Genomic DNA, 23,100 nt, shown 5'->3' on the forward strand with positions numbered 1-23,100 from the left:
TTTCTTCGGAATGGGTACAAATACGGATCTACTCCAGTCACTTGGCCAGGTGGTAGTCTTCCAAATTTCTTGGCATAGACAAGTGAGCACCTCCAGCGCTATATCTTTCTTGAACCATCTCAAATGGTATTCTGTCAATTCCTAGAGCCTTGTTTTCTACCATTGTCTTCAGTGCAGCTTGGACCTCTTCCTTCAGTACCGTCAGTTCTTGATCATATGCTACCTGCTGAAATGGTTGAACATTGACCAACTCTTTCTGGTAGAGTGACTGTGTACTCCTTCTATCTTCTTTTTTTTTTTTTAACCTTAAAATAATTTTTATTGTGCTTTAAGTGAAAGTTTACAAATCAAGTCAGTCTCTCACACAAACATCCATATACACCTTGCTACACTCTCCCAATTACTCTCCCCCAATGAGTCAGCCCGCTCTCTCCCTCCACTCTCTCTTTTCATGTCCATTTCTCCAGCTTCTAACCCCCTCCACCCTCTCATCTCCCCTCCAGGCAGGAGATGCCAACATAGTCTCAAGTGTCCACCTGATCCAAGAAGCTCACTCCTCACCAGCATCCCTCTCCAACCCATTGTCCAGTCCAATCCATGTCTGAAGAGTTGGCTTCAGGAATGGTTCCTCTCCTGGGCCAACAGTAGGTCTGGGGGCCATGACCACTGGGATCCTTCCAGTCTCAGTCAGACCATTAAGTCTGGTCTTATGAGAATTACTTCCATCTTCTTTTGATGTTTCCTGAGTTGTTTAATATTTTCCCCACAGAATCCTTCAATATTGTAAATCAAGGCTTGGATTTTTTCTTCAGTTCTTTCAGCTTGAGAAATACTGTGTTCTTCCCATTTGGTTTTCCCAGCTCCAGGTCTTCGCTTTTCATTATACATTACTTTGTCTTCTCAAGCCACCCTTTGAAATACTCTGTTCAGCTATTTTACTTCATAATTTCTTCTTTTCACCTTAGCTACTTTACATCTAAGAGCAAGTTTCAGAGTATCTTCTGACATCTATTTTGGTCTTTTATTTCTTTCCTGTCTTTTTTAATGACCTTTTGGTTTCTTCCTGTATGATGTCCTTGTTGTCTTCCTACAACTTGTCTGGTCTTTGGTCGTTAGTGTTCAATGTATCAAATCTATTCTTGAGATGGTCTCTAAATTTAGGTGGGATATTATCAAGTTCTTACTTTGGCTCTAGTGGACTTGTTTTAATTTTCTTCAGCTTCAACTTGGACTTGCATATGAGCAATTGATGGTCTGTTCCACACTCCAACCCTGGACTTGTTCTGACTGATGATATTGAGCGTTTCCATTGTATCTTTCCATAGATGTAGTCGATTTGATTCCAGTGTATTCTATCTGGTGAGGCGCACATGTATAGTTGCCCTTTATGTTGTTGAAAAAAGGTATTTGCAATGAAAGAGTTGCTGGTCCTGCAAAATTCTATCATGTGATCTCTGGAATTATTTTTATTATCAAGGTCCAATCCTTCTTCTTTGTTTCCAACTTTTGCATTCCAATCACCAGTAATTATCAATGTATCTTGATTGCATGTTTGATCACTTTCAGACTGCAGAAGTTGGTATAAACCTTCAATTTCCTCATCTTTGGATTACTGGTGAGTATATATTTGAATAGTATTTTATTAACAGGTCTTGTCCATAGTGCTTTGCAAAGATTGGAATTTTTATTGCCCTAGGTTTTCAGATGAAAAAACTAAGGAGACAACGTGATGAAGTGGAAAAATACAGCTTTTGGTATCCAACAGACCTGAGTTTCAATCCCAACACTCTGGTTTCCAGGAAATCACCACATATTTTAAACCTTCCTAAGGTTGTTGTATATATTAAATATAAAATGTCTGCCATATGGTAAACACTTGATAAATGTTAGCTCCTTCCTCTGAGAACTACAATTTTTATGTGACTTATTGAAGGTCACACAGCTAGTTTAATAGCAGTGCCAATGGCTGGAACTTGATATCCTTATTCAGAGCCATACTTGATCCCTGAGTTTTAGATAAAATTAGGCCTGAATCTTCTATAGAAACAAGTCTGAGAAAATATCCATGATTATCTGTGCAGTTGTATCCCTGATGGAGGAAAGAGGCAATTGATCAGGTGACTAAAATTTAAAAAATTTTTTCTTGATTTCATCAGCTGCAGGGCTGCCAATAACACACAGTAATATGAATTGTGGTAGCTGGAATATAATCAAATGAACAGTGAAATTTAGCGTGGACTTATGTAGATAAATTAAGTGCTTTGTAAAGAGAGGGTTATCTCTATAAAAAGCCAACAAAATAAGAAGTGACTATAGTCATATACACACATTCATTCTTTTTTAGCCTGAGCCAAAGTTCAATGATGGGAAATACTTCCAAAAATAACATTTTTCAAAGATGGGCCAAGATGGCAGAATAAGCCAGATGCTTCCTGAGATCCCTCTTACAATGAAGACCTGAAAAAATAAGTGAAATGATTATACTTATGACAAGCTAAGAGCCCTGAACATCAAAGGCAAAGTTAGAAAATGGATTGAGAGGTGGGGGAGGGAGAAACAGTTCAGAAGAGGAGAGGAGTTACCGGACCTGAACTGCCAGTATCTCTCAGGCACCATTCCTGGAAGCGGCTATGGCAGGCTGGTGGTAGTGTTCAGCAGCAGTTTCTTCAGGGAAAAGCAGCCACCCGCACAGCCTACTCACACCTCCAGAACCAGAGAAGAACTGCACTCTAGGCATAAGCTAGGTACTTGTGTATATTTTACAATGCCCCCAGACACTAAGCTGGCTTTGGTGGCTGTTGATTTCCCTGGGCCTGAGATAGGCCATGTTGAGCACTTGGAGCCATCCTCCCAGCCTTGGAATAGGAATAAACTCACAATTAGGAGAAAAGGTAATTTGCCAGCTCCACTAACCTGGGGAGCTCAGAACAGAAGCAGCTTCTGTCTAGGCATAAGCAGTCTGTGGACTGTGAACACCTTTCCCCCCTCCATGGACCTGTGTGGGCCTATTTCAGGAGAATAGGCCATCATTGACAGACTGTAACCATTTCAGCTAGGTAGTGAAGAGGTGAGTGTTTCATATTTGACACCATATTTCCTGTTAAATAGTGTCCTTGCCTACCCACAATAGGGGGTATAAGGATTGGTGAGTCCACTCAGGTCACCCAGCCACTCAAGACAGGGGTCCAAGGATAACTGGTACCTCCCAGTCCTTACAAACAAAAGCATTGGGTGCCATGGTTCTTCTGCAGAGCCCACCCACCTGTACACTCCAGGGAAGAGGGGCACACTTTCTTCACAGACATTAGGGGGGTGGTTCTCAGCCCCCTGCCTTGTTCAGACCGTGGCTCCCTGCTACAACCAGATACCGGTACCTACACCAACCACCCCACCCCTCTAAGCCTGTAGGACAGAGCCTGTACCACACACTTGATGATCAGCTACCTGGACACCTGAGCTGAATTCATACAAGAATAGTGAATGGACTCCTAGACTGATATACCTTATAACAGTTCTAGCCATCTGGGAACAGGAGGTCAGAGCACCAAAGGTGAAAATAATCAAGCTAGCTCACTCAAGCAACCCATTTGGGCATATCAAAACAAAACAAAGCAAGAAGCTGGGATACAGTAAGCAAACATAAAATAAACTAATACAACAACTTATAGATAGCTCAGAGACAACTGTCAATATCAAGTCATAAAGAAACAAACCATGATTGCCCCAACAAGCTCTCAAAACAAAGAATCAAGGGATCTTGTTGATGAAGGTGACTTCCTGGAATTACCGGATGCAGAATTCAAAAGATTAATATACAGAACTCTTCAAGACATCAAGATCAAAATCAGGAAGGAGATCAGGCAATATGCAGAACAAGCCAAGGAACACACAGATAAAGTAGTTGAAGAAATTGAAAAGGTTATTCAAGAACATAATGAGAAATTTCATAAGCTGCAAGAATCCATAGAGAGACAGCAATTAGAAATTCAGATTAACAATAAAATTACAGAAGTCAACAACTCGATAGCAAGTCAGAGAAGCAGAATTGAGCAAGTGGAAGGCAGAATTGGTGAGCTTGAAGATAAAGCTCCTGGTACCAATATAGTTGAAGAAAAATCAGATAAAAGAATTTTTTTTAAAAAAGAAATCTTAAGAATCATATGTGATTCTATCAAGACAAATAACCTACAAGTGATTGGAGTACCAGAACAGGGAGGGATAACAGAAAATACAGAGAGAATTATTGAAGATTTGTGGGCAGAAAACTTCTTTGATATCATGAAAGATGAGAAGATATCTATCCAAGATGCTCATGGAATGCCATGTAAGGTAGATTTTTAAAAGAAAGTCACCAAGACATAGTGTAATTGAACTTGCTAAAACCAAAGATAAAGAGGGAATTTTAAGAGCAGCTAAGGATAAACGAAAAGTCACCTTAAAGGAGAGTCAATAAGGATAAGCTCGGACTGCTTGGCAGAAACCAGGTAGGCAAGAAGGCAATGGGATGACTTCCATAAAGCATTGAAGGAAAAAAATTTCCAGCCAAGAATCATATATCCAGCAAAATTGTCTCTCAAATATGAAGGTGAAATTAGGACATTTCCAGATAAACAGAAGTTTAGGGAATTCATAAAAACCAAACCAAAACTACAAGAAAAACTAAATGGAGTTCTTTGGATAAAAGATCAATAATATCAGATATCAACCCAAGACTAAAACACCGGACAGAGCAATCAGACGTCAACAAAGACAGGGAAATCACAAAAATAAATCAAGGTAAAGAAATGCTCAAAACAGGGAAATAGCAATGTTATTACACAAAAGAAGACAACATTAAAACAGAAAAGAGGGACTAAGAAATGTAGCCATAGATCTTTCATATGGACAGGAAGACAAGACTATATAAAGAAATAAAAGTTAGCTTTAAATTTAGAAAAATGGGGTAAATATTAAGGTAACCACAAAAGAGACTAACTATCCTACTCATCAAAATAAAATACAAGAAAAAAAAAGAGACTCAACAGAAATAAAATCAACAAAAACGAATAAGAAGAAAAGACAATATATAAAGATAAACTGCTTAGTACAAAAAATTAAGTGGGAAAAAGAAACTGTCAACAATCCAGAAAAAAAGACATCAAAATGACAGGACTAAACTTGCTGAATATAAATGGGCTAAATGAACCAATAAAAAGACAAAAAGTGATAGAATGGATAAAAAAATGCGATGCACCTATATGCTGCCTAAAAGAGACAGACCTTACACTCAGAGACACAAACTACAGCACAAAGGATGGAAAAAAATCAAGCAAAAAACAATAAAAATAGAGCAGGAGTGGCAGTATTAATGTCCGACAAAATAGACTTTAAAGTTAAATCCACCACAAAGGACAAGGAAGGACACTATATAATGATTAGAAAGACAATATGCCAGCAGGATATAACCATATTAAATAATTATGCACCCAATGACAGGGCTGCAAGATACATAAAATGAACTCTAAGAGCATTGAAAAGTGAGATAGATAGCTCTACAATTATAGTAGGAGACTTCAGCACACCACTTTCAATGAAGGACAGGACATCCAGAAAGAAGCTCAATAAAGACACGGAAGATCTAAATGCCACAATCAACCAACTTGACCTCATAGACGTATACAGAACACTCCACCCAACAGCAACCAACTATACTTTCTTTTCCAGTGCACATGGAACATTCTCTAGAATAGACCACATATTAGGTCATAAAGCAAGCCTTGGCAGGATCCAAAACATTGAAATATTACAAAGCATCTTCTCTGACCATAAGGCCATAAAAGTAGAAATCAATAACAGGAAAAGCAGGGAAAAGAAATCTAACACTTGGAAACTGAACAATACTCTACTCAAAAAAGACTGGGTTATAGAAGACATTAAGGATGGAATTAAGAAATTCATAGAATCCAATGAGAATGAAAACACTTCCTATCAGAACCTTTGGGACACAGCGAAAGCAGTGGCAGAGGTCAATTTATATCAATAAATGCACACATCCAAAAAGAAGAAAGGGCCTAAATCAAAGAATTATCCCTACAACTTGAACAAATAGAGAGTAACAAAAGAAACCCTTGGGCACCAGAAGAAAGCAAATAATAAAAATTAGAGCAGAATTAAATGAAATAGAAAACAGAAAACAATTGAAATGGTTAACAAGACCAAAAGCTGATTCTTTGAAAAAATTAACGAAATTAATAAACCATTGGCCAAACTGACAAAAGAAGAACAGAAAAGGAATCAAATAGCCTGAATAAGAAATGAGATGGGTGATATTAGAACAGATCCAACTGAAATTAAAAGAATCGTATCAGATTACTATAAAACAGTGTACTCTAACAAATTTGACAACCTAGAAGAAATGGACGAATTCCTAGAAACACACTACCTACCTAAACTAACACAGAGATCGAACACCTAAATAGACCCATGACGAAAGAAGAGATTGAAGAGGTAATCAAAAAACTCCCAACAAAAAGAAAACCCTGCCCCAGACGCCTTCACTGCAGAGTTCTACCAAACATTCAGAAAAGAGGTAACAACGCTACTACCGAAGGTATTTCAGAGCACAGAAAAGACGGAATACTCCCAAACTCATCCTATGAATCCACATATCCCTGACACCAACAACAGGTAAATACTCCACAAAAAAAGAAGATTACAGACCTATATCCATTATGAACATAGATGCAAAAATCTTCAACAAAATTCTAGCAAAAGGTATTCAACAACATATCAAAAAAATAATTCACAATGACCAAGTGGGATCCATACCAGGTACGCAGGGATGGTTCAACATTAGAAAAACAATTAATGTAATCCATCATATAAATAAAACAAAAGAACCACATGATTTTAACAACTGTTGAAGAAAAGGCATTTGACAAAGTTCAACACTCATTCATGATAAAAACTCTCAGCAAAATAGGAATGGAAGGAAAATTCCTCAACATAATAAAGGGCATTTATACAAAGCCAACAGACAACATCACCCTAAATGGAGAGAGTGCGTAAGCATTCCCCTTGAGATCGGGAACCAGACAAGGGTGCCCTTCATCACCACTCTTATTCAACATTGTGCTGGAGGTCCTAGCCAGAGCAATTAGGCTAGAAAAAGAAATAAAAGGCATCCAGATTTAAAAAAAAGAAGTATCTCTATTTGCAGATGACATGATTGTATACACAGAAAACCCAGAAGAATTCTCAAGAAAACTACTGACGCTAATAGAAAAGTTCAGCAGATCATCAGGATACAAGATAAACATAGAAAAAGCAGTTGGGTTCCTCTACACCAACAAAAAGAACAATGAAGAGGAAATCACCAAATCAAAATCATTTACAGTAGCCCCCAAGAAGATAAAGTACTTAGGAATAAATCTAACCAGAGACATAAAAGACCTATACAAAGAAATCTACAAGACACTACTGCAAGAAACCAAAAGAGACCTACATAAGTGGTTCTCATGGATGGGAAGACTCAACATTGTAAAAATGTTTATCTGCCCAAAGCAATCTATAGATACAATGCAATTCTGACCCAAATTCCAATGACATTTTTTAATGAGATGGAGAAACAAATCACCAACTTCATATGGAAGGGAAAGAGGCCCCAGATAAGTAAAGCATTACTGAAAAGAAGAATAAAGTGGGAGGCCTCACACTACTTGATTTTATAAGCCTTTATACTGCCACAGTAGTCAAAACAGCCTGGTACTGGTAGAATAACAGATACATAGAACACTGGAACAGAATTGAGAATCCAGACATAAATCCATCCACATATGAGTAGTCGATATTTGACAAAAGCCCAAAGTTAGTTAAATGGGGAAAAAAAATGGGGAAAAGACAGTCTATTTAACCAATGGTTAACTGGATATCCATCTGCAAAAAAATGAAACAAGACCCATACCTCACACCATGCACAAAAACGAACTCAAAATGGATCAAAGACCTAAATATAAAATCTAAAATGATAAAGATCATGGAAGAAAAAACAGAGACAATGCTAGGAGCCCTAACACATGGCATAAACAATATACAAAACAGTACTAATAATGCACAAATACCAGAAGAGAAACTAGATAACTGGAAGCTCCTAAAAATCAAACACTTATGCTCATCCAAAGACTTCACCAAAAGATTAAAAAGATTACCTACAGACTGGGAAAAAGTTTTTAGCTATGACAATTCTGATCAGTGTCTGATCTCTAAAATCTACATGATACTGCAAAAGCTGAACAACAAAAAGACAAGTAACCCAATTAAAAATGGGCAAAGTATATGAACAGGCGCTTCACTAAAGAAGACATTCAGGTAGCTAACAGATACATGAGGAAATGCTCAGGATCATTAGCCATTAGAGAAATGCAAAACAAAGCTATAATGAGATCCCATCTCACTCCAACAAGGCTGGCATTAATAGAAAAAACAAAAATAATAAATGTTGGAGAGGTCGTGGAGAGACTGGAACAGTTATACCCTGCTGGTGGGAATGTAAAATGGTACAACCACTTTGGGAATCTATTTGGCACTTCCTTAGAAAACTGGAAATAGAACTACCACACAATCCAGCAATCCCACTCCATGGAATATATCCTAGAGAAGTAAGAGCCTTCACACAATCAGATATATGCAAACCCATGTTCATTTCAGCACTGTTTACAATAGCAAAAAGATGGAAGCAACCAAGGTGCCAATCAATGGAAGAATGGATAAATAAATTATGGTATATTCACACAATGGAATACTATGCAACAACAAAGAACAACAATGAATTGGTGAAACATCGCATAACATGGCGGAATCTGGAAGACATCATGCTGAGTGAAATTAATCAGTCGCAAAAGGACAAATATTTTATGAGACCACATTGTAAGAATTCAAGAAAAAGTTTAAGCACAGAAGAAAATATTCTTTGATGGTTACGAGGGTGGGGAGGGAGGGAGGGGGTATTCACTAATTAGATAGTAGACAAGAACTATTTTTGGTGAAGGGAAATACAACACACAATACAAGAGAGGCCAGCACAGTTGTTCTAAACCAAAAGCAAAGAAATTTCCTGAATAATCTGAACGCTTCGAAGGCCAGAGTAGCAGGATTGGGGGTCTGGGGACCATGGTTTCAGGGTACATCTAGGTCAATTGGCATAATAAAATGTATTTAGAAAACGTTCTGTATCCCACTTTGGTGAGTGGCGTCTGGGGTCTTAAATACTAGCAAGTGTCCGTCTAAGATGCATCAATTGGTCTCAACCCACCTGGAGCAAAGGAGAATGAAGAACACCAAAGACACAAGGTAATTATGAGCCCAAGAGACAGAAAGGGCCACATAAACCAGAGACCACATCAACCTGAGACCAGAAGAACTAGATGGTGCTCACCTACAACCGATGACTCCCCTGACAGGGAACACAACAGAGAATCCCTGATGGAGCAGGAGAACAGTGGGATGCAGACCTTAAATTCTAGTAAAAAGACCAGACTTAATGGTCTGACTCAGACTGGGAGGACCGCAGAAGTCATGGTCCCTGGACCTCCTGTTAGCCCAAGACTGGAACCATTCCCGAAGCCACCTCTTCAGATAGGGATTGGACTGGATTATAAGACAGAAAATGGTACTGGTGAGGAGTGAGCTTCTGGGTTCAAGCAGACACATAAGACTATGTGGGAAGCTTCTGTTGGAGGCGAGATGAGAAGGCAGGGGTGGACAGGAGATGGCTGAATGGACAAGGGAATCCAGGGTGGAGAGGAGGAGTGTGCTGTCTTATTAGTGGGAGAGCAACTAGGAGTACATAGCAAGGTGTATATAAGTTTTTCTGTGAGAGACTGAATTGATTTGTAAACTTTCACTTAAAGCACAATAAAAACAAATAATCTCTTTGAGAGTCTCCCTCTTTTTCTCTGACCCTTTACCTTACCAAGCATGATGTCCTTCTCCAGGGACTAGTCCTTCCTAATAACATGTCCAAAGTATCTGAGATGAAGTCTAGGCATTCTCCTTTCCAAGGAGCACTCTTGCTGTACTTCTTCCAAGACGGACTTGTTTGTTCTTCTGGCAGTCCATGGTATATTCAATATTCTTCACCAACATCATAATTCAAAGGCATCAATTCTCCTCCGGTGTTCTTTATTCATTGTCCAGCTTTTGCATGCATATGAGGTGATTGAAAATAGCATGGCACGGGTCAGGCGCACCTTAGCTCTCAAAGTAATACCTTTGCTTTTCAACCCTTTAAAGAAGTCTTTTGCAGCAGATGTACCCAATGCAATACGTCATTTGATTTCTTGACTGCTGCTTCCATGGGCACTGATTGTGGATCCAAGTAAAATGAAATATTTGCCTACTTCAGTATTTTCTCCATTTATCGTAACGTTGCTTATTGGTAGACTGCATAAATGGTTTAAGTGGAGATTCTATGAAATGCCTATAGACCCAAATATCTCCTCATTTGGCCTTTCCTGGTGCTCCAAATTATTTCCGTTACCATAACACTGATGGGATCTTCACTTGATTGTGTAAAGCATTATTATGGAAGAGATACCACATCACTCCCAAGGCTCTTAACCTGGGGTACAAGAACTCTGGAAGCTCAGGAAACGTTAGGTAAAGTGGTATGTTCTTGTGCACCTTCCTGAGGAGATAGTTAACCAGTTTTCATCAGATTCTCAAAGAGGTCCCAGACGGAGAAAATTTTAACAAAACAATTACTGCACTAAAGCGTTAGCAAGGTTGGTTTATCTGATTAATCCTTTACTTTTGTTTCCTGCTTGAGACTTAAAATTTATGGGTATGTGGGGAATTCTGATGGAAGTGAGTGAGTGGAGTGGTGAACAGCTCAGGAATAGCATGTGGAAGAAGGTAGGTGCTACAGTTTGGTAGCAGAGACAGGGTAAGATATAGATTTGGAAGTTTCCTTGTGCATCCTGGAAAACCACAGGGTAGTTAGGGGACCTTGTATGGAATACGGAAACCCTGGTGTCATAGTGGTTAAGTTTGAATCCACCAGGTGCTCCTTGGAAACCTTGTGAGGCAGTTCTACTCTGTCCTATAGGGTCGCTATGAGTCAGAATTGAGTTGATGGCAACGGGTTTTGTTTTCTATAGAATACTGGAAGAAGGAAGGGAGAAGAAAGGGCAAAAGCAAGCAGAGTGGATAACTTGGCTTATTTCATAATCTTTTCCTGGGACCACCTTAGAGTGAGGTATAAAAACCCAAACCAAACCCAGTGCTGTTGAGTCGATTCCGATGAGAGTGAGGTATAACTGGTAATATTTTTAAAATATTAATCTCCTCTGACTTGTATATGCTTTTTCAGTCTGAAGGACCATAAATGAAACTCAGAGTATGCACTAGTATACTGACCCCACTTGAGAGTAACCTTGAAGAGTTAAAGTGTTTTAGATCTGAAGATAGCAGATACCATTCCATCATTTACTTCTATTTTCTCTTTAGGGAGGAAATAGACCTAATTGGAGTTTTCCAGCTCTAATGCCTCCAAGAGTTAAGCTTCAGTTAAAACAGTTAAAGAATGAAATATTAGCTTCATTTTAAAATTTCTGTGCTTTCACTGATGTATTACTACTATAATGCCATTATAAATGTATTTTCAGTATGTTAATTATCATTAAGATAACCAACTAGCTGTTAGAAATAAGAACAGTGTGGAATAAAAAATATTAATGAATGATTATGTCAAATATATTTATAATTCAGTCACCAAGACCTCAGTAGTGAGATGTTATTGAGCAAAACTAAATATTGTTCCTAGTTTCGGACCTCATTTTATTTTTCTCTTTATGGTAAAAAAAAAACATCATTTGGTTCTGCTTTAGCTCTAGTAAGGACTAGATTATGCCCATGCAAACACTGTCCCTGGACATTTAACTCAGCCCCTTAAATATCAGGAGACTGGAAAATAGAAGCCGCTTGGAGAGAAATTATCATTTCATTTTGGGAGTATAAGGCATTTTGGATAAGATATAAGATTTTCACTGCTCTGACATTTCTCCAGGTGTATCAGACAGTCTTTTGTTATAATAAAAAACAACCCAAGTGTCCATCAAAAAAATGGATGGATAAACAAAGTGTGGCGCAAACACACAATGGAATATTATTCAGCCTTAAAGAGAAATGAAGTCCAGATACATACTACGACATGGATGAAACTTGAAAACATTATGCTGAACGAAATGTCAGACACAAAAGGACAAGTACTGTATGATTTCATTTATAAAAATTGTCCTGAATAGGCAAATCCATAGAGACAGAGAGTATATTAGTGGTTATTTGCGGCAGGAGGAAGCAAGGGGATGGGCCGCTATTGCTTAAGGAGTGCTAAGTTTCTGTTTCAGATGATGAAAAGCTTTTGGAAATAGATATTGGTGATGGTTGCACAACATGATGAATGTAATTAATACCACTGAATTGTACATTTAAAAACAGTTAAAATAGAAAATGTCTTGTCATATATATATATTTACCATAGTAAAATTAAAATTAAAAAAAGGAAAAAATATACATCATAGAATTTCAAGGTAGGGAACACTTAGTACCATCTTCCTGAGTCCTTTACCTAAATGGGTAATTTATCACAAATATATATACTTTATATTATATTACCAGTACATATTATGGAGCCCTGGTAGGGCAGTTAAGCTTTCTGCTGCTAGCTAAAAGGTCAGCAGTATGAATCCACCAGTGGCTCCTTGGAAACCCTATGAGGCATTCTACCCTGTCCTATAGGGTCCCTATGAGTCAGAATAGACTCAGCGGCAATGGTTTTTGTTTGTTTGTTTATACATATTATATATAATTACTTTGCATAGCTATTATATTACATATGTAAACATATGCTATGTTACATGTACTATATATCTTATATTATTTTTTCACTAAAATGTATAACTACGTAACACCTCTAAAACCCACTCAAGCTTCTATAGTCTGCAAAAACTTTCCTCATAATTAAACCAAATCTATCTGCAGGTTTCATCATTCATGGAGTCACATTTTCTACCAGAAAGGGATTTAGAGGTTGTATTAGTTTCCTAGGGCTGGCACAACAAAATACCACAAACTGAGTGACTTGTAAGAACAGAAATTTGTTGTCTCACAGTTTGGAGGCTAGGAGTCAGAATTCAAAGTATCAAAGGCCATGTTATCTCTGAAGGCTCTATGGGAAGATCCTTCCTTGTCTCAGCTCCTAGCAGCCCTAGGCATTTCTTGGTTTGTAGTTGTATCTTCACATGGCTGTCGTTCCTCTGTGTCTGTTTTTCTGTATCTCTTCTCTTTAAAGAAGACACCACTCAGACTGGATTAGGACCCAACCTACTCCAGTATGACCTCATTTTAACTGATAGCATCTGCGAAGACCCTGTTTCCCAATTAGGTCATATTCACAGGTACCAAGGGTTAAGACTTCAATGTATCTTTTGGGGGGGTACACAATTCGATGTATAACAGACATCATCCAGTCCCATCTCTTGCCTGAGTTTGCCAATGAGGAGGCTGAATATCACAGATCTTCTCAAGTGAATAGGTACTTCAAGGCAGTATCAAGGATCAAATCTGCATCTTCTGCTCCTCAGTCCATTATATATCATGCTGCCTCCCCCCATTGTCCTGCATCTTTGCAAACTGGTAAATCTCCAGCTTTTTATTCCCCTTCTAAGCAGAAAAAAACCCGATAAACTCAACAAAGACCTATTTTAGCTTCAAAAATTGACTATTAATATCCGTCGTTATTAGGTGCTGTTTAGTTGTTTCCAACTCATAGCAACCCTGTGTATAACTTAAAGAAATACTGCCCATTCCTGCCCTACCCTCACAATCATTGTTATGCTTAAGCCCATTGTTGCAGCCACTGTGTCAACCCATCTCTTTGATGGTCTTCCTCTTTTTCACTGGCTCTCTATTTTACCAAGCATGATGTCCTTCTCCAGGGACAGGTCCCCTGATAAAATGTCCAAAGTACATGAGACAAAGTCTTATCATCCTCGCTTCTAAGGAATATTCTGGTTGTAGTTCTTCCAAGACAGATTTGTTGGTTCTTCTGGCAGTCCATGGTATAGCCAATATTCTTCACCAACACCATTATTCAAAGGCTTCAATTCTTTTCTGGTCTTCTTTAGTCATTGCCCAGCTTTTGCGTGCATATGATGCAATTGAAAATACTATGGCTTGGGTCAGGTGCACCTTAGTCCTCAAAGTATTATCTTTGCTTTTTAACACTTTAAAGAGTTCTTTTGCAGCCCATTTGCCCAATGAAATATGGCGTTTGATTTTTTGACTGCTGTTTCCATGGACATTGATTGTGGATCCAAGTAAAATGAAATCCTTGACAACTTCAATCTTTTCTCCATTTATCATTATATTGCTCATTGGTCCAGCTGTGAGGATTTTTGTTTTCTTTATATTGAGATATAATCCATACTGAAGGTTGTGGTCTTTGATCTTCATCAGCAAGTACTTCAAGTCCCTTTTACTTTCAGCAAGCAAGGTTGTGGCATTGGCGTATCACAGGTTGTTAATGAGTCTTCCTCCAATCCTGGTGCCATGTTCTTCATACAGCCCAACTTCTCAGATTATTTGCTCAGCATACAGATTGAATGGGTATGTTGAAAAGATATAACCCTGATGCACACCTTTTCTGATTTTAAACCACACAGTACCCCCTTGTTCTGTTCAAACGACTCTCTCTTGGTCTATGTACAGGTTCCACATGAGCACAATTAAGTGTTCTGAAATTCCAATTCTTTGCAATGTTAGCCATAATTTGTTGTGATCTGCACAGCCAAATGCCTTTAGATACTCAATAAAACACACATAAGCATCTTTCTGGTATTCTCTGCTTTCAGACAGGATCCATCTAACTTCAGCAATGATATCCCTGGCTCCACATCCTCTTCTGAATTCGTTCTGGCAGTTCCCTCTCGATATTCTGCTGTAACTGCTTTTGAATTATTTTCAACAAAATTTTGCTTGCATATGATATTAATGATATTGTTCCATAATTTCGGTTGGGTCACCTTTCTTGGGAATAGGCACAAATATGGATCTCTTCCAGTTAGTTGGCCAGGTAGCTGTCTTCCAATTTTCCTGGCATAGATGAGTGAGCACTTCCAGTGCTGCGTCCATTTGTTGAAGCATTTCAATTGGTATTTCGTCAATTTCTGGAGCCTTGTTTTACGCCAATGCCTTCAGTGCAGCTTGGACTTCTTCCTTGAGTGCCATGGGTTCCTGATCATATGCTACCTCCTGAAATGGTTGAATGTCAACCAATTCTTTTTGGTATAGTGACTGTGTATTCCTTCCATCTTCTTTTGATGCTTTCTGTGTCATCTAAAATTTCCCTGTAGAATCCTTCACCATTGCGACTCAAGGCTTGAGTTTTTTCTTCAGTTCTTTCAGTTTGAGAAATGCTGAGCGTGTTCTACCCTTTTGTTTTTCTACCTCCAGTTCTTTGTACATGTCAATATAATAGTTTGTCTTCCTTAGCTGCCCTTTGAAATCTTCTGTTCAGCATTTTTATTTCATCATTCATGATATTTTCTGTGGGTCAGGTTATCTGAGTCCTCTTCTAAGGGTTTCACCAGGTTAACACCAAAATGCCGACAGGGACTGCAATCTCATCTGAAGCTCACCGTGCTTTTCCAATCTCACATGGCAGTTTCTTGAGATTGTGGAACCAAAATTCCCATTTTCTTGCTGTGTGTCGGTTGAAGTCTTTCTCAGTTCTTTGAGGGCACCAGTCATTCTCTGCCACATGACTCTCTCCACAACATGGCAGTACACTTTTTCAAGCCAGCAGGAAAATCTTTTCTACCCTTTAAATATGTTATAGGAAGGGATTAGTTTCCCTTAAAGTCTCACGTGATTAAGTCAGGCCCACCCAGGATAATCTTCCTTTTGATTAGCTCAAAGTTAACTGTTTTGGGGCATTAATAACACCTGCAAAATTCCTTCACCATTGTTATGTAACATGTCCTAATCACAAGAGGAAAATCCATCATATTCACAATCCTGCCCACACTCAAAGGGAGGGGATTACACACAGCATGTATATCAAGGGGCAGGAATCTTGGGATTCATCTCAGAATTCTGCTAACTACAGTAAACATTAATATAGGAATGAGGGAAGACATTCATACAGCAATGAAGAGAAGACGAACTTTGAGAGAAGACATTCACCTAGCATTGAAGAGAAGATGAACACTGGGTGACTAAAAGAGAAAGATGATTAGCATACATATGTTTAGGGAAGACAGCACTAAGACAAAACGTTACCTGTTGACCCCCTGTTAAATAACTTTAAATCTTTTGTGATTCTTCTCTAAGTTTCTTAGCTAATTGCGTTAAATGAATTCTTAGTAATGACATTTTTTTTTTAATTTTTATTAAGGTTCAAGTGAACATTTACCATTCCAATCAGTCTGTCACATGTAGGTTTACATACATCTTACTCCCTTCTCCCACTTGCTCTCCCCCTATTGAGTCAACCCTTACAGTCTCTCGTTTCGTGCCAATTTTGCCATCTTCCGTCTCTCTCTATCTTCCCATCCCCCCTCCAGTCAAGAGTTGCCAACACACTCTCCCGTGTCCACCTGATTTAATTAGCTCACTCTTCATCAGCATCTCTCTCCCCCCCACTGACCAGTCCTTTTCATGCCTGATGATTTGTCTTCGGGGATGGTTCCTGTCCTGTGCCATCAGAAGTTCTGGGGAGCATTGTCTCTGGGATTCCTCTAGTCGCAATCATACCATTAGGTGTGGTCTTTTAACGAGAATTTGGGGTCTGTATCCCATTGGTCTCCTGCTCTCTCAGGAGTTGTCTGTTGTGCTCCCTGACAGGACAGACATCGATTGTGGCCGGGCACCAACTAGTTCTTCTGGTCTCAGGATAATGTAGGTCTCTGGTTCATGTGGCCCTTTCTGTCTCTTGGGTTCTTAGTTGAGTAATGACATATTTTTAAGGACCCACAATTTTCAAAAATTTATTTCATTTAATCCTCACAAAGAATTGGAAGGAAATATGTTTTAATCATTTCAAGAGATTCTGCTCATAATATGCTCAAAGTAATACATAGCCAGAAAAGAATGCAGCTGGACATGAACTCAGGTTTTCTGCTTTAAGTCCACTACTTTTCTACTAAACCACAAGTCCCTCAACTTACTTGCTCTGTGCACTGGGCTTCGTTAGCACAATTGAGTTACTATCAATGTATCATAAAATTCTTGCCCTTGTTGAATATAACATTTATTTGGCCATGCAGCCATCTCACAAGAAAAAAAAAAATATATATACATACATATATATTTATAATGCAAATTAGTTTACAAATTAGCGTGAAATGAATATTAGATAAGCCACAGGCATGTTTGTGGTACCATAGACTACAAAGCATATATCTTTCATTATTCTCTTCTCTGTTTTGAGAACAGAGACAGAGCTACCATACCATGAGCTACTTGAGGGCAGGGACTGAGTCAAATTCAGCTTTGTATTCACGACTAGCTTTGAGCTTGTACATGATAACATAATAGGCTCCCAATTGATGTTTGCTAAATTAATTAATTATTTTTCCTACAAGGTAATTTGTATTAGTTGTAACCGTAGTAAATTTATCGAGTATGTTATTTTCTAGCGGAAGCACTAGGATATATTCAGAAACCAACATGAATTTGAAGCAATGATCACAAAGCATTTAGAAAGAATATTTAAAATCTAAAATGAAGTGTTTAAGAAATAGTGAATTTTTGTTCATGTTGCTGTTGTTGTTAGGTGCCACTGAGTTGATTCTAACTCATAAGGACATTATGTGCAACAGAACAAAACACTGCCTGGTCCTGTGCCATCCTTGAGATTGTTGTTATGCCTAAGTCCATTGTTACAGCCACTGTGTCAATACATCTTGTTGAGAGTCTTCCTCTTTTTCACTGATCCTATATTTCATCAAGCATGATGTCCTTATCCACGAATTGTTCCCTCCTGATAACATGTCCAAAGTATGTGGGATGAAGTCTCGTCAGCCTTGCTTCTAAGGATCATTCTGGTTGTACTTCTTCTAAGGCAGATTCATTCGTTCTTTTGGCAGTCCATGATATATTCAATATTCTTCAACAACACCTCAATTCAAAGGCGTCAATTCTTCTTTGGTCTTCCTTATTCAGTGTCCAGCTTTCCCATGCATGTGAGGCGATTGAAAACACCATGGCTTAGGTCAAGTGCACCTTACTCCTTAAAGTGATATCTTTGCTTCTTAACACTTTAAGAAGATCATTTGCAGCAGATTTGCCCAATGCAATGTGTCATTTAATTTCTGGAGTGCTCCTTCCATGAGTCTTGATTATGGATCCAAGTAAAATGAAATCCTTGACAACTTCAGTCTTTTCTCCATTTATCTTGATGTTGCTTATTGGTACAGTTGTGAGATTTTTGTTTTCTTTATGTTGAGGTGTAATCCATATTGAAGGCTGAGGTGTTTGATCTTCATCAGTAAGTGTTTCAAATCCTCTTCACTTTCAGCAAGAAAGGTTGTGTCATCTGCATATGACAAGTTGTTAATAGTCTTCTTCCAATCCCAGTGGCTTGTTCTTCATATAGTCCAGCTTCTCGGAATATTTGCTCAGCTTACAGGTTGAATAAGTATGGACAAAGGATACAATCCTGACACACACCTTTCCTGACTTTAACCCAGACAGTATCCCCTTGTTCTCTTCAAACAACTGCCTCTTGGTGTTAGTACAGGTTCCTCATGAGCACAATTAAGTGTTCTGGAATTTCCATTCTTCACACTGTTATCAGTAATTTGTTATTATCCACAGAGTCAAATGCCACCACCTGTCTGTTAATTTTTCTTACTATGGTGGCTTGTGTGTTGCTGTGGTACAGGAAGCTTTGCTAGCAGTATTTCAGATACCAGCAGGGTCACACTTGGTGGAAGGTTTCAGCAGAGCTTCCAGACTAAGACAGACTAGGAAGAAGGGGCCGGCAGTCTACTTCTGAAAAAATCAGCCAGTGAAAACCTTATGAATAGCAGTGGAACATTGTCTGATATAGTGTCAGAAGATGAGCCCCTCAGATTGGAAGGCACTCAAAATACGACTGGGGAAAAGCTGTCTCCTCTCAGTAGAGTCGACTTGAATGACCTGGATGGAGTAAAGCTTTAAGGACCTTCATTTGATGATGTGGCACAACTCAAAGTGAGAAAAAATATCTGTAAATATCCATTAATAATCAAAAGGTGGGATGTAAAAAAAGTATATATTTATATATATATTTTTTTACATTCCACAAAAGGTGGAATGTATGAAGTATGAATTTAGGAAGATTAGAAGTTGTCAAAAATGAAATGGAATGCATGAGAATAGATATCCCAGGCATTAGTGAGCTGAAATGGACTGGTATTGCCCATTTTGAGTCAGACAATCATATGGACTACTACTTCTGGAATGAGAAATTGAAGAGGAATGGCATCACATTTATTGTCAGAAAGAACATTTCAAGATCTATCCTGAAGTACACTGCTGTCAGCGATAGGATAATATCCATATGTCTACAAGGAAGACCAGTTAATATGACTATTATTCAAATTTATGCACCAACCACTAAGGCCAAAGATGAAGAAATTGAAGATTTTTACCAAAAAAGATGAAGAAATTGAAGATTTCTGCTGTCTGGAATTGATCAAACACACTATCAAGAGGTATGGTAATAATTGGCAATTGGAATGTGAAAGTTCGAAACAAAAAAGGATTGGTAGTTGGAAAATATGACCTTGCTGATAGAAACAATGCTGGAGATCGCATGATACAATTTTTCAAGAACAACTTCTTCATAGCAAATATCTTTTTTTAAGAACATACACAGTGACTGTACATGTGGGCCTCACCAGATGGAATACACAGGAATCAAATTGACTACATCTGTAGAAATAGATGATGGAAAAGCTCAATATCATCAGTCAGAACAAGGTCAGGGGCTGACTGTGGAAAAGACCATCAATTGCTCATAGACAAGTTCATGTTGAAGCTGAAGAAAATTAGAACAAGTCCAGGAGAACCAAAGTACGACCTTGAGTATATCCCACTTAGATTTGGAGGCCATTTCAAGAACAGATTTGACATATTGAACATTAACGACCAAAAACCAGACCAGTTGTGGAATAACATCAAGGACATCATACATGAAGAAAGCAAGAGGTCATTAAAAAGACAGGAAAGAAAGAAAAGACCAAAATGGATGTCAGAAGAGACTCTGAAACTTGCTCTTGAATATACAATAAAAAAAAAAGCAAATATAAGAAATGATGAACTGAAAAAGCTGAACAGATGATTTCAAAGAGCAGCTTGAGAAGACAAAGTATGATAATGAAATGTGCAAAGACCTGGAGATAGAAAATCAAAAGGAAAGAACTCACTAAGCATTTCTCCAGCTGAAAGAACTTAAGAAAAAATTCAAGCCTTGAGTTGCAATATTGAAGGATTCTATGGGAACATATTAAATGATGCAGGGAACATCAAAAGAAGATGGAAGGAATACACAGAAAAAGAATTTGTTGACGTTCAATCATTTCAGGTGGTAGCATATGATCAAGAACCAATGGTACTGAAGGAAGCGGTCCAAGCTGCACTGAAGGCATTGGAGAAAAACAAGACTCCAGGAATTGATGGAAATCAATTAATATGTTTCAACAAACAGATGCAATGCTGGAAGTGCTCACTTGCCTATGTCAAGAAATTTGGAAGACAACTACCTTGTCAACCAAATGGAAGTGATCTATATTTGTACACATTCCAAAAAGGGAGATCCAACAGAATGCCCAAATTATCAAACAATATTATAAGCAAAATTTTGCTGAAGATCTTTCAGAAGTGGTTACAGTAGCACATTGATAGGGAGCTGCCAGAAATTCAAGGCAGATTCAGAAAGGATGTGGAACAAAGTGTACCATTGTTAATGTCGGATGGATTGTGGCTGAAAGCAGAGAATATCAGAAAGATGTTTACCTGTGTTTTATTGACTATGCAAAGTTATTGTTATTAACTGTATGGATCATTACAAATTATGGGTAACCTTGGGAAGAATGGGAATTCCAGGACACTTAATTGTGCTCTGTTCATAGTGATAGAAAATCTGGCTGTTGATATTGTTGATGGTTGCACAACATGATTGATGTAATTAGTCTCACTGAACTGTACATGCAAAAAAATGTTGAACTGACAAATGCTGTGTTACCTATATTTTTGCAACAACAAAAATACAATGAAATTGAGTAAAAGTAAAAAGAATCTAGAATAAAATTATATCAGAAAAGTAACAGTAAACAAAAAATAAGTATATATTCATTTTTATTCAACACTATTCTAAATATTAATAACTAAAGATGGTTAATAGGAGGTCTCTGTGTTTGGAAGCTTGCAGCTCCTTCGGGGAGAGAGCTTTAAGCAGAAATTTCTAAACTGTATGAAGAGTGAGCCGATAGAGAGTTTGCTGTCTTAGCACTGAGGAGGAGGTTGCTAGCTCTGCTTCGGAGAATATGAACAAAGGTGTCGCTGTCAGTTATATGTCACTATTTAATAGAAAAATACATTGTTGCTTTAAGTAAATTAGTATGGGTTGGGGTTCATTTGAGAACAAATAAAAATATGTCCCTTTACATTTCAGTTTCTAAGGCAAGGGCCCCCATGTGTCTGTCAGTTTGTCACACTGTGGGGGCTTGCATGTTGCTGTGATGCTGGAAGCTATGCCACCGGTATTCAGATAACAGCAGGGTCACCCATGGAGGACAGGTTTCAGCTGAGCTTTCAGACTAAGACAGACTAGGAAGAAGGACCCAGCAGTCTACTTCTGAAAAGCATTAGCCAGTGAAAACTTTATGAAGAGCAGAGGAACATTGTCTGATATAGTGCTGGAAGATGAGCCCCCCAGGTTGGAAGGCACTGAAAAGACTACTGGGGAAGAGCTGCCTCCTGAAAGCAAAGTCGACCTCAATGACGTGGATGGAGTAAAGCTTTCAGGGCCTTCATTTGTTGATGTGGCATGACTCAAAATGAGAAGAAAAAGCTGCAAACATCCATTAATAATCGGAACCTGGAATGTATGAAGTATGAATCTAGGAAAGTTGGAAATTGTCAAAAATGAAATGGAACACACAAACATCGATATCCTAGGCATTAGTGAGCTGAAATGGACTGGCATTGGCCATTTTGAATCAGACAATCATATAGTCTACTATGCTGGGAATGACAACTCGAAGAGGAATGGTGTTGCATTCATCGTCAAAAAGAACTTTTCAAGATCTATCCTGAAATACAATGTTGTCAGTGATAGGATAATATCCATACACCTACAAGGAAGACCAGTTAATTATGGCTATTATTCAAATTTACGCACCAAACGCTAGGGCCAAAGATGAAGAAACAGAAGATTTTTTTCAGCTGCTGCAGTCTGAAATTGATTGAACATGCACTCAGGATGTGTTGATAATTACTGGTGATTGGAAAACGAAAGTTGGAAATAAAGGATTGGTAGTTGGAAACTATGGCTTTGGTGATAGAAATGATGCCAGAGATTGCATGAGAGAATTTTGCAAGACCAATGACTTCTTCATTGCAAATACCTTTTTTCACTAATATAAATGGTGACTATGCATGTGAACCTTGCCAGATGGAATACACAGGAATCAAATTGACTACATCTGTGGAAAGAGACGATGGAAAAGCTCAATATTATCAGTCTGAACAAGGCCAGGGGCTGACTGTGGAACAGAACATCAATTGCTCATATGCAAGTTCAAGCTGAAACTGAGGAAAATCAGAGCAAGTCCACCAGAGCCAAAATATGACCTTGAGTATATCCCACCTGAATTTAGAGACCACCTGAAGATTTGATGTATTGAACACTAGTGACCAAAGACCAGACAAGTGGTGGAATGACATCAAGGACATCATACATGAAGAAAACAAGAGGTCATTGATTTGGAGGACAGCTACCTGGCCAAGTGACTGGAAGAGATCTATATTTATGCCTATTCCCAAGAAAGGTGATCCCTCCAAATTCAGAAATTA

Source organism: Elephas maximus, chromosome X (assembly GCF_024166365.1).
Source record: "Elephas maximus indicus isolate mEleMax1 chromosome X, mEleMax1 primary haplotype, whole genome shotgun sequence".
NCBI lineage: Eukaryota > Metazoa > Chordata > Mammalia > Proboscidea > Elephantidae > Elephas > Elephas maximus.